We start from the raw sequence: 13,480 nt of genomic DNA on the forward strand, positions 1-13,480 counted from the left end.
TGAGAAACACTCAGTATCACTGAATATTCACAAGTGTCATGATTGTAAATATTACCACGAAGCATTTCCCCCCTCTTTAAATTTTAGTTTCCTTATCAGTAAAATGGGACAGATGCCACCTATCTTAGAGGATAATGAGGATTAAGTGAGAAAGTATGTACTATATTTAATACCTTGTAAAACCTTCTTCTGTTAGTGGTTAGCTGCATGAAGCACAATTACACTCAAAGTCTGTGCTGTCCTTCACGAGTCTGTGCCCGATCCAGTGGTGGAGATGATAGGCGAGCGAAAAAGAAATGTGTCTTGCAGTTAAGATTAATCCAGGACACTTTTTGGTCTGCACCGAATTCAAACGGATACACCTTTCAACTTTGTGTACTCTCCAATGCATTGCAATTCATTTTGCAAAGAGGCGCAAATGGTTGCATTTACATCTCCTTTTTGGCCTTTGATTTTTACAATCGATCTTTCCCAGACTTGCTCTCAGGAAGCCTGACTACTTCTGCAGAGGTACTGAGCAGGGATGAGGAGGAACGAGCATGGCTTCAGACAGGAGCTTCATCCTCCTACCTTTACTCCTACTCACTTACAATCACTTCTCTCCAGTAAGACGCCAAAGAGGGAAAGAGTCCTACAGTTAAAATAAATGTGATAGCCGCCGCTACAGGAGAATTTCAGATCGAAAACTGTTTACTATTTGAACCTATCTCATTACTGAAACAACAAAATAACAAAGGAATGCATAACTTAATATTTCTTCAAAGTGGTATATTAAATGGCAGTGTATGTTAAATTTCATTTCCACATTGACTTCTTATGTGATTTTAGATCTTTATTCTACTAAAAAGTGTCCCCCCCCCATCTCATTGATGTCTAATGAACAAAAATGCCCTTGCTTATTTGGTTAAAATATATTATGCAAAATCTCATTTTATTGGAATATACTACTCAAGCCATCATTCTGGACATTCAACAGTTAAAAGTGTGCAGAAATCAAATCAAGAACAGAAATGGCCACGTGGCTACACTTTCAGGGGATATGCAAGGGGTCTCTACTATGTGCTCTGAAGCTTCCTTTAAACTGCAGTTAAGTTTTTAAAGATATTTGCTGATCTTTGCATAGCAGCTTTTGTGTATTTGCTGGCAAGATAATTCCAAATATAAAGAGAGAATCACCAGATAAACAAATCAAATTATAGTAACACTTCATTAAATGCAAGGATATGAAAGTTCATCCAATAGATATGAATACAAGAGACTGATCTATTAAGTATGCTTTAAGACTACCAGTTAAATATAAAATTCAAAAATTGTTAATGCTATAAAATATTTTTTTGAAAGAATCCATCTATTAAGTAAATTTGATTCAGACCAGTGTACTTATTTGGACTGAGTTCATATTTGGATTAATAATCACAGGTGAAAAATACCACGTTTTCTGTCAACTTAATCCAAGTACACTTGAGGAAAGGCAGAATTGGTTTCTCTTTCATTAAAACCAATGAAGAGAGAATAGTTTTCCTTTCTCTGCTTTTTCTTTTGTTTTCTTTTTATTTAAATCACCTCATCACCCAAGAGAGCACTAAGGCTTGGAAGAGATGAATTATAACTGCTATTCCATGTATAAACTATACATTTCATAAGGGTGTCCTAAATGACCTCTTCTGTATCCCTAAGGTCACCAAACAGAAATTTTGAAGCCCCTGTTCTCCTTTGCTAAAGTTTGTTTTAAAATATAAATTGGCAGTGCCCACCTTGAAAGTGGTATGTGCAGGCTCATCAAAGGATACGTAAGAGAATATCTATTTTGGCATTTTTTTAGTGGTGGGGATTTGGAGGCCATCTTGGACTCCATCCCGGCAGAATGGAGGTTATACAAGCTGGAGAACTGTGAGGCAGTTTGATGTTGTGGGTTAGATTGCAACATTAATTGACTTTAAAGACATAGTTCTCAGTGAAAAATACAGGAAAGAATGTGATATGTAAACTAAAGATATGTGCAACTTAAAAAATACATATTTTGGGGCTCCTGGGTGGCTCAGTTGGTAAGCACCTAACTTTTGGCTTCAGCTCAGGTCATGATCTCAGAGTTGTGAGACTGAGCCCTGCATGGGGCTCTGTGCTCAGCAGGGAGTCTGCTTGAGATTCTCTCTCTCCCTCTCCCATTGCTCCAACCCACCCTCTCTCAAATAAATAAATAAAGCATCAAAAAAATCCCCCAAAGCTCCAAAATATATATTTTGCAAAAGTAACTATATACAAACAACAACAACAACAAAAAAATCATGGATTGACTGAAAAGTAAGATTATTTCAATCCTGCACAACCACAAGCCACTTAAAAAAAGTATATGATATTAGCGCTCCATCACATCTTACTTAAGAAATACAAAGAAAAGAAATAGACAACTTAGCACTTCATTGCCCCTTTTCACTTTTCTTATGCACAATTTAAAAAAAAAAGAATTAACCCTGAACATTTACTGGAGACATGATGAAAAATGATGGTTGGGAAGCAACCTTGAAATTATTTTAAATTAATCATTCTTCTGATATTAAAATTCTCTTTATAACATTCCCTCCAAGTGCCTGCCAAGTCAACACAGGAATTGCACTGGGAAGCCTCTGTGTCTTTTGAAGGAGCACAGTTCTTTGGAGTGTACAGTTAATCCCTTAACAGCAAAACCTACAGGAGCATGAATGAGAACAAACCCTTGGTCCAAAATTTAATTCTCCATAGGTTATAAAGCAGTATTTTCTCAAAGTTGAGGAAATGAGCATTGCCATTGGTATCAAATGATAGAAAGAGACAGTTGTTTAAAATGCAGATTCATGGACGTTACCCCAGACCTAATGAATTAGAATCTCTGAGTCTAAAACTTTAGATTTTTAACAAGACTCCACCCCCATGTCCACTAAGTGATTCTTACACTTATGGAAGTTTAAGATCTACTTGAATAAAGAAGCAATATTAAAGTAAAATTCACTCTATGCATGTTCTTATTTATCAAAAGAAATATTTGAGATGTTCTGGGGATAAGCTCTTTTATATTTTTCCTATAGGAAATTCACACCTCATCTTTCTTTTCATTCATTGCTCTAAGACAGGATTCACCATTAAATTTAAAACAGAGGAAACAGAAATCTATTAGCATATTTTAAATTTATGGGTTTTTGTTATTGTTGAAGAAGCCCAAGCCATGAGGAAAAAAAACTTGGGACATTATTACAATGATGTCCCTCAAACATAAAAACAAAGAATTGTTCCATTAGTAAATATTCCTATACTTATCCAATTCAAAAAATCCCTTTTCAATACTGCTGAAGAAAAAGGAACAAACATTCATTCACTGGCAAAGCTGAAAGAAAGCATTAGGATAAAATATTAAGGTCTGGCCCTGAAGTTATATTTATCACATATGTATATCTATTTTACTAAGAGGATTTAGGCAAGAACAACACGGTTTTGAAATGTAAGTTCTGAAGCCAAAATTCATTGCCCTGGGCGGATGAGAGGACTCCTCTCCCTCTTGCTATTCTTACATCTTCCAAATCTGAAAATTTATATTTCTGCTGAGGAAACAAAAAAGGCATAGGAAAAAAAAAATCTTTTTCTAACCACATTCAGTTGAAATGTAGAGCATCTTCAGGCATACAGAGATCAGGTAATTATGGTCTATAAGGCTGTTATCTTCCTCACTAATTCGACTTTGCAAATTTTGGAATTCTGGCAATGAGGCCAGGACTTGAGACTTGCAGCATTTTTCCGTATTTTCTCTCTCCAAAAACTCAAAGAAAACTCCTCGTACTGCCAACACACATGCATTGACTACACGTGCGTGTGTGTGTAAGTAGGTGTGTGCTCGCATACTTGTGTGTGCACACACACGCACACATGCACACCCTATCCCTCCAAGAAGAATCTGGCCCTTTGGTGCACTATAAAGAATACTAAGGGCCAAACCTTTTAGGGCTGGAAAATAACTAATGTTCTTGCCAGAGAGTTAAAGCTGGAGTATCCCCTTTGTCATAGCCAAATTTATGACATGGATCAAAAACTATAAAAAGCTATGTTGCATCCTGCCATTAAGGAGAATTAATATTTTCAGTGGTATGTTAACCAACGTTTTTCCAGTGTCTCTTGTTAAAAGCAGATTGTTGACTTTTCATCATGGTGTGCCAAACATTTTCATTGAAACCCTAACAAGACTTTCATCTTAGAACCATTATTTCTTAATGGACTTGGATAAGAGCAATGTAAAAGAATGGCTTTGCTTTGCAGCATTGCCGCGTGCGGCAATGGCTCGTCATTAGCGCGTTGGGCCTTGCTGAATCATTACACATGTAGCCATTTAAGGCATTTCCAGTGTGACTTGATTTTTTTCCTTGAAGCACACTTCATGTTTAATCTTATGCAAAAGCAACATAAATCCCCCCCCATTTTCATGTATCTTTATTATGATTCTTTCTACTTGGCCATCCAGTAAAACTATAATAAATGAGATCATTTTTACATACATACACACACATACACACACAGTTGTGTTTGCTTTGTACTTTTTACTGAGCGTATCTATCTGTGGGGTTTTCTTCTGTGTTTAGGGAATCAAGGGACCTTTTAAAAAACCCCAAGCCCCAATAACTTAGCAATAAACTGCATGACATCAGTTGTTCAGAATCTCCAAATATATCTATATACTTGTATATCATTGTCTTGATCTTGTGAAATGGAGCCAACTGGACCATGGCAAAGGAAGTCTGTAGGCTAGAAGACAAAAGGTGCCATGAAAGTAGAATGTGTCTTCTTTCTGGACCCTTCCAATCAGCTGAGTTTTGAAATACATAATGCAAAAAAGATATGATAGAGCCAGTAGGCTGATGCTGACAGACACTAATTTGCCCAATAATCTTTCATTTCTCTCAAATACATATTTAGAATCAAGGACAATTACACACAGAGATGGAAAATGTGGCGTTTGGCTTGTGTTCTCTCTTGAATGTGTTGGCCTATATCTCTATAGAGTGTTTTATGATGTGGTTGATCAAATTGCAAGGTATGACTGTAAACCACACCACTGGCTCAAAAACCAGCAAGCTAGGAGTCACCTGAAGTTAGCTATCAACTTCTGAAATCCAAGAATGCATGGAAGAGGGCTGTTTATCTAATAAATAATACTTAATTCTAGAATCTAGATTTTATAGAGTTTAATATGCCTCCCAGGAAGTTTTATGATTTAGAAAACTGCATGAATTAAATACATATTACAAAACCCTCTATTTAGACTGTAAGTATAGCTGTTCAATTTTTATTCCCAGGAAACAAAAGTTTTCTGCTTCCTCTAAACTTATTATTTCAATTCAGGTGTTTTTGACTGCCAGTAACATTTGCAAAACCAAAGTACATTAAATAAGGAAAACTATCAATATAGCCCATGTAAGAAATCCAGAGGTAGCCCATCCCAGGTGGGAAATTGAATAGCTCAAGTGTGCAGGGCCATGGTCAGCACCTCTGCCATCAGCTTTCCCTCCTAACTGTAAGACTGTTATAACTCCAAGCATCACTACCACACACAACCACATCCAAGGCAAAGGCAAAACAATTGAGAGTTACTGTTCACGTATCTCTCTTTTTTTCAAAGAAAAAAACATTTCTCAAAAACTTCCCAGTAAACCGCCCCCTTTTTCAAATTTATGTGTTTATTTTTAGCTAGAAATGGAACACAGATAGGTAAATAAAATTAAAAATAATTGTTGGAAGCAATCTTGAATGATTAAAGTCTCTGCTGTGTCCAAGCAAGCATGCTATTAAAAAATGAGTGGTACAGCTTGGGGACGAATGGGATGCAGTGATCGATCAGAAAATCAGAATGGATGCCAGGTGCCACGACCCAGAACTTGTTCAGTCAAGAGCTGGCTGAACTGACTTGTCTTCATTTAGCCTTTCTAAGTGATAAAAGGACTTAAGATAGCAGGTGGCAGAAACCCAGATTGTCTTGTCCTCTGCCAGATTGCAGTTTCCTTGGGGCAAATAGTGTGTTTTACTCATGGCTGTATCCCTAATATTCAGCATGAAGCTTGAAACTCAAAGGGCACTCAGTATTTGCTGAATTAATCCACAGACAAATGTAATCAATCACAAAATACCTGGATTCGCTTCATATGAAATTAAGAAGTTCTTTTCCTTTTTATCTTCCATCTGTTAACATTCTCTAACTACATTTTCAATAGTTTCCCATTTCTAAGCCTTCATTTGTCTTTTTATGCAGTAAAACTATAGTTGGTTAGAATATTTTATTAGTGAGATGATGAAACGCCTAACAAGTTTATCATCAGGATTATAGAGTTCGGGTGGTCTGTAACTTTTGAAGGAAAGCAGAATTTGCCACCCTAAAATATTTCTTTTTGGCATAAGAATTATTTTAGGCTGAGTATTTTTAAGAAACAACAGATATAGGAATAGCTCTGGAAACTGAGTAGAAGTTACTCTTTTGTAAAAGACACTTAAGATTTATAACGTAAATCTCCATTTGTAAGGGTATCTCTCTTTCTGCACTAGGAAGAGAAGGATAACTCTACACATCCCTAGGAAATTTTATTAATAGAGAAGGTCACAACCGAAATCTGCATAACAATCACACCCTTATTTACTGTGCTTTTCCTGATAGCCTCCCTTAAGTGGGTCCCCATCCCCCAACATCTTTAGTCTTTAGCTGGGGATGATATTTAAGGCGGTAGCTCAGGCACCTCAGGAAGTTACTCAGTTTTCCTGGGTATTTCCCATGTGTACAGGAGGTATACAGCTAATAAACTCGGTTGTTTTTCTTCTGCTAATCTTTTATTACAGTGGGTATCTCAGCCAAGAACCTAGATGGGTAGAGGGAAAATTATTTCTTCCTTCTCTACACTGAATTTTTGAATCAAATAAGTATAATATAAATGTTTCAAAATCAGTATATTCTTCCTGGGCATATTTCGTTTCTACAGTGACGGCAGTTATAGGTTAGAAATAACAATGAATTTTACAGTTTAGCATAAAGTTTCTGCTTCCTCTTTGGGTGGAGACATGTATCAGCTGGATTTCCTAACTTTATGAAGTCCAAAATAAAAATTATCTTTAAGAAACACCTTGCTTTAGTGTACAAATATAGCATGCCTTAAAATATGGATAAATAGGGCTATGATAATGAAAAAGCCTTCAAATTATAAACAAAAGGCTGATTACCAAATTAACCTCTCATTAAATAGGTCCAAAACAACTGTATACTTTAAAAGAAAGTAACTGCACCAAAGGGAAAAAAAAAACAATGGGAAAAACAAGACTTTCAAATGTGATTTAAAAAAAAAAATCTAACCAGAGAACACTATTAATACAATATTTAATGTGCTAAAATACTTTTAATTATTTCCGAATTCAAACCTGCTTTCGCTTACTTGAAATTGTTGCATAACTCAAAAGTGCCATCATAATTCAACCCAAATGGTAGGGTACTTCAATGAGCTGGTGGAATTGATTCTGGACATTAAAGAGATGCCGGCAAAGTTATAAATCGCTGTTCTAATCGGGAGTGAAGAGGTTAATTCAAGATTCCACTAAAAAACAGACTGGCAGAAATGTTTCCAGGGCGTACTCCCCCCCCCCCATCCCTATCCCGTTATTTCTCTCTCTCTCTCTCTCTCTCTTTTTTTCTCAGTAGGGGTTTGGAGAAGAGGTTTGGAAGGGAAGGGGAGGGCTGGTTCCAGGCCCCCTGCATTCCCCAGAGCACCGTTAGGGAAGGGGGAGGGCTTCCTGCCCAGGCAGCCATCTGTAACATTCTGCGAACAGCAGGAACCCGCGCTGCTCCTCAGTAAGCCCTGGTGAGGATTCTGTCTGCATTCAGAGAGGAGTTTCCCCCTCTTATTCTTGCATTCTCTCTGCCTTTCTGTCTTTTCTTTTTCCTGTTGCAGGTGAGCAACAGGGCTGGGTTCTAAGCAGTTGCTTATATAAATAAAAGAGCATCTCAAAAATGTCCGAACAATATGCTAGTTTGACCAATACCAAAATACCCAGCCTGCCTCCAGGAATGTGCTGGCAGCAAGCTGGGAATATCATCATTCCAGCTAATGTCACACTGTGGAACACTTTCTGGGATCAGTGGACGTGTGTCTGATGTTCCCTAAAGTTACTGCTTTCTAGGCTTGAGTCAATTAGAGCTGGCTTTTTTGGAAAGTGGTGTCATTGAAAACTTATTTTATGCAAGTTATTTTTGTGCCTATAATTTGGGGCTCACACGTCTGTTATTTCCACCCGTCCTTGGCGTGCATAGTATGCCGCCTATGGAAAGTGGTAAAGAGAGACGATGGAAAAAGTAACAAGGGTTTTTTTTTTTTTTTTTTTTTTTTTTACTTTTAACATCTGGAGAAAACACATTTAAGGAAATGCTAACAAATAGGTACAGGGATTGATAAAGTTAATATATTATATATATATATATATATATATATATATATAGTCTCCTTCCTTAGGTAAAAACAATCAAGATAGAATTTTTCAAAATAGTTTTACATAAAGCATACAATAAAAATTTAACAATGAGCTTGATCTCACTTAAGAAGATGTAGTTCACATCTTTTTTTAGGGTCAACCAAATGACTAATGTCAAATCCCCACAGCACATAGGTACAAAAAATTTTCTCAGAAAAGGCATAGGATTCTAATTTTCAAATTTTCCTACTTTCCACTTTTCAGTAAAGCTTTACTATTATATTTAAGTTCCTGGCAGTAGACTAAAGAAACAAGCAAATTATACTGTAGAATATGAAACTTAAATAAAGAAAGAAAGAAAACTTCAAGAAATATTCCCGTACCGAGATAAATATTAAGACAAACCATGTAGTCATAGTTTTATTGAGGAAAAAAATGTACAAATGTGAAAAAACTCTAGTCGTATACACCAAAATTACTTAAAGACAAAGTATGGTTCAAGGGAAAATAAATCATAATGAATATCTACTACTGTATTACCAAAAGAACGGTGGCTGCATTTCAGCACAGTTTTCTACTTCAATTTTTTCACATTTTTATATCTTAAAGCAAGCATTAGTAAATATTCCCATCTGGTCTGTTTTTATTTTTGACCCTGAATCACAATCTTATATCAGTATGGGCTAATTTATACAGGCATTGCATCAAAACTTGAAAACACAATAAAATATAATAGCTTTTTTTTTTTCCTAGAATTACCCTGTGTTCAGATGAGAAAACATTTTCAAAATATGTATTTGGGGGAAAAAAGCTATCAACAGAAAAACTAAATTTATTGAAAATTGCAAAATCAAGTTTGTAGAAATTTTTAGTTTTAGCAAATAAGTGGATTGCTTCCAGGTGTGTGGGACTAGCACTTATGGGGTTAGAGTCCCCTTGATGGGGGATGGGGGAGGCATGGATGAGGTTGCTTGATTCCCTTCCTGTGTCCAATCATCTTGATGTCAATGTCTAGGATCAAGCTTTGAGTTTTAACATCTCAAAACTTAAATTCTATTTATTATTGCAAAACAAAGGACTAATGCCATCACTAGAATGATGTGATTGCCATATAATACCAGAAAAAAATTAGACTATTTGTTTATAATTTCACATGACAAATAATTATTCTGAAAAGGAAACTGCCCTGATCCACACAATCAGCACTCCTTACCTGTACAATAGGCCACTTAGGAATCCAACCAGTTAATTAATTTGCAGTGAGAACTTGCTGTGTAGGATAAGAACAGCCCAACTCTTTGTGACCAGCACATTTTCTTCACGAGGGCAGATTTTCCTTCTTGAAATAAATGAATACACAAAATAATGTTAGAGTCCAGAAAGCGGGGTCTTTTTTTCTCTTTAAGGAAAATTAAATGTTGGCTGATGTACAATTCTAAAGTCCAAGTCTCAGCAAATGATTTTATCTCCTTCATGCTTATATTTTTCCAGACATTTTGTTTGTTTTGTTTTCTTTTATATAACTTCTAAGCACGGACATCAGAGATTACTTCCATTTATTGATTTTTTTCTCAAGGACTATTCAAGAGAAATGGTTATTGTGAAAATGCTTGAAACTAACGGAAGCCTCAGTGTTTCTGGGCTAGAGCAAGATATTCATGAGCTCTCGGCTGTGTATGTGCCAGCAAAGACTGAAAGTCATTACGAGGATGTCTATACCCAGTTAACCACTTTGCATGGTCCATGGGGTTAATCAATAAAACCCGAAGTAAGAATAATTACTCCTACTTTTCAGATGAGGAAATTCATTTTAAGTAACATTTTCTAGTCACTCCTCTGGCAAAGACAAAGTATTTGAATTAGAGCTCTCTGACTTCTTAGTAGGACAGCATGGACTTTCTCTATTTTGACCTATGCTTGGCTAAAGAAAGATAATGCCCCATAAACTAGAGAGAGGTTTTTAGAGGACAGGGATAGGAAGGTTTAATTTATACATTCCCAGAAACCACTATGGTGATAGCAAATTAGAGCCTCATTTAGTTTTTGCCAAATGAATAAATGAATTCTGTGGACTCAATAGGGTTTAATCACTACCTTGGAAAGCTGTAGATTAAACATAAGATAAAGTGATTTATATTTTTATATATATATATATCTATATAAACTGTTTCCCTAATAATAATTATTATTAAATTATAAATAAATATGTGTATATGTGTGTGTGTATGTGTATATATATATATGCTATTTCCTTCAAATTTATAATAATCTTTTAAGGATTAGAGTAGTGTTAAAATTATGCTCACAGTTTTGGAATTTCCTTTTTATTTAGCTGGTTTTCTTAGAATTGTCAAGTAGAAAGAAAAAGGCTTTCATATCCACACAATTTAAAAATACAGTCAGAGCTCAACATCACTAACAATTAAGAAACTACAAATTAAAACTACAATGAGATATCACTTATGTGCGTTAGGATGGTTACTTAAAAAAAAAAAAAAAAGGAACATAACAAGTGTCGGCAAGTGTGTGGAGAAACTGGAGCCCTTAAGCACTGTTGGAGAAAATATAAAGTGGCATAGCGACTATGGAAAACAGTATGATGGTTTGTTACAAAAAGTTACAAATAAAATTACCATATGATACAGCAATTCACATCTGGGTATATGCTCAAGAATTGAAAGCAGGGCCTTAAAGAAACATTTGTATGCCCATGTTCATTGCAGCATTATTCCTAATAGATAAAACATATTAGCAACCTTAGTGTCCACTGATTGATAAATGGATAAGCAAAAGGTGGGTGTATACATACAAGGGAGTATTATTCAGCCTTAAACAGGAAGGAAATTCTGACACAAGCAACAACATAAATGAGCCTTAAGGACATTATGCAAAATGAAATAAACCAGTCACCAAAAGACAGACACCATATGATTCCACTTCCATGAAACACTTAGGATAGTCAAAATCCTAAAGACAAAGTGGAATGCTAGTTGCCAGGGCGTAGGGTAAGGGAGAAATGTGGAATTGTTGTATAATGCCATAAAGTTTCAGTTTTGCAGGAGGAAAAGTTTTGAAGATGGTTGGTGATGATACTAACAATATTAACAATATGAATGTGCTAGTACTGCTGAACTGGACATATAAAAATGGTTGCAATAGTAAAATTTATGTTATAGGTAGATTACAAAAATAAAAATATTGGGAAAAACTACAGTAAGAGAAAGACATTGGTCCATATAGACAAGTTACTTTTTGGACTCTCCTCAGCACTAGCCCTTCCCTGTTACTTGGATTATTACTTTAATGTAGCTGAGTCTCATTATTTAATTGTACTTTTTTTTTATTAAGAGGGAGAGGGGGAAGATGTGTGGACCTTGCTTAATATGTAAGTGAATCTGGCATCTTTCAAGTTAAAATAACATTTTTTGTTCCCCAGAAGTCCTTAAGAGCCAGTGCTTAGATAATCACAGGAAAATATTGCTGAGGATTGTTAAGAAAACAGAGCTATAAGAAAATTCAGGTCTTTAAAAAAAAAAAAAAACACCACTATAGTATGAATTGTTTCTTATCAATAAGATGTAAATTATTGATTAAAGCCTAGGCATAAAGATACAATAGGAATTAATGAGCTTTGTCTCTTGTCTTACGTTACATGGGATTCTTTCTATGAATTGATTTTGGAATTCTAGCCTCTGAGCAGAGAGTTTTCCAGTGTTCACTGGACACTTTATTTAGTTTATTTAGCTAGCAGCCAATTAAAAAAATATATTTTAAAAAATTCAATTAGTAAGCATTATTGATCATATACTCTATACTAACCCTGAGTAAGTAGGAAGTATAGAAGTATGACAAACATGGATACATTGATATATCTATTTTATAAAGTATCAGTCACTTAAGTTAAATAGTTACTGTGTATACAGGTACATGGTTTCTCTTTTAAAATTAGCTGCCAAAAGGTTTAAATGTTGTATTCTTCTATTAGAGTTTAGAAGTAGTAGCAGTCAAATTCACACATTTATGATTAAAAAGATCTTTCATGACTTTTGTTTTATTTTATTTATTTATTTTTAAATTTTTATTTAAAGATTTTTATTTATTTATTTGTCAGAGAGAGAGCGAGCAGAGAGCAAGCGAGCAAGAGCGAGCACAGGCAGACAGAGTGGAAGGCAGAGTCAGAGGGAGAAGCAGGCTCCCTGACGAGCAAGGAGCCCGATGTGGGACTCGATCCCAGGACGCTGGAATCATGACCTGAGCCGAAGGCAGCTGCTTAACCAACTGAGCCACCCAGGCGTCCCATGACTTTTGTTTTAAATCATTTAATAAGGTCAAGTAAAATTTTCTTACTACAAACTTTATCTTTTCTGATTAATTGGATAAACTTACATATTTAAGAATTTGTTTAAAGGACCAGTAAGCAGGTAGAGTTATGTAGAACGGACTCTCGGTATTGGTTACAGTCATCAAGCCTGCTTTTAGCCATGGAAATGTTTTTGTGTTATTAAAGAAGCTATTCAGAAGAAGGTGGTGAGGTACACTGCCCTCATTTTTCAGAAGATCCCCAGTGACAGTGTCAGCAGTCTTCCTCATGTCCTCCTATGAGGACACATGACTTTCAAGGAGAAAACTGAGTGGAAGTGGACATAATGTGAACAGTTATAATTTCACACACAAGTCAGGTAACCTCAGAAACTCCTAGAAAAAAGCCAGGTGAAATTCTTTTGAAGGATGAGGTCAGTTTTTGTCATCATTCATATGCCCATAAAATCTTCCAAATTTGAGTTTTAGTTTCAGAATGAGCACATTTACCTTCTCCCCCGCACACCTCAAAACAAGCCAGGCTGGGGACATTCATAGAAGACAACTATCCATTGATACATTTTTCATTTTACCTGGATTTATTTTCTACTCACTTTGGATTCTTATTCACCTTCCTATGCTCTTAGATTTAGTTTCTCTGAAATATAAATGTGTGATGGTATATGGGAGAGCTTTTTTTTCCCTTTCTCTTTCTTTCTTT

The sequence above is a fragment of the Mustela putorius genome, unplaced genomic scaffold (assembly GCF_011764305.1).
Source record: "Mustela putorius furo isolate JIRA1106 unplaced genomic scaffold, ASM1176430v1.1 tig00003845_pilon_pilon_pilon, whole genome shotgun sequence".
In the NCBI taxonomy this organism is placed as follows: Eukaryota; Metazoa; Chordata; class Mammalia; order Carnivora; family Mustelidae; genus Mustela; species Mustela putorius.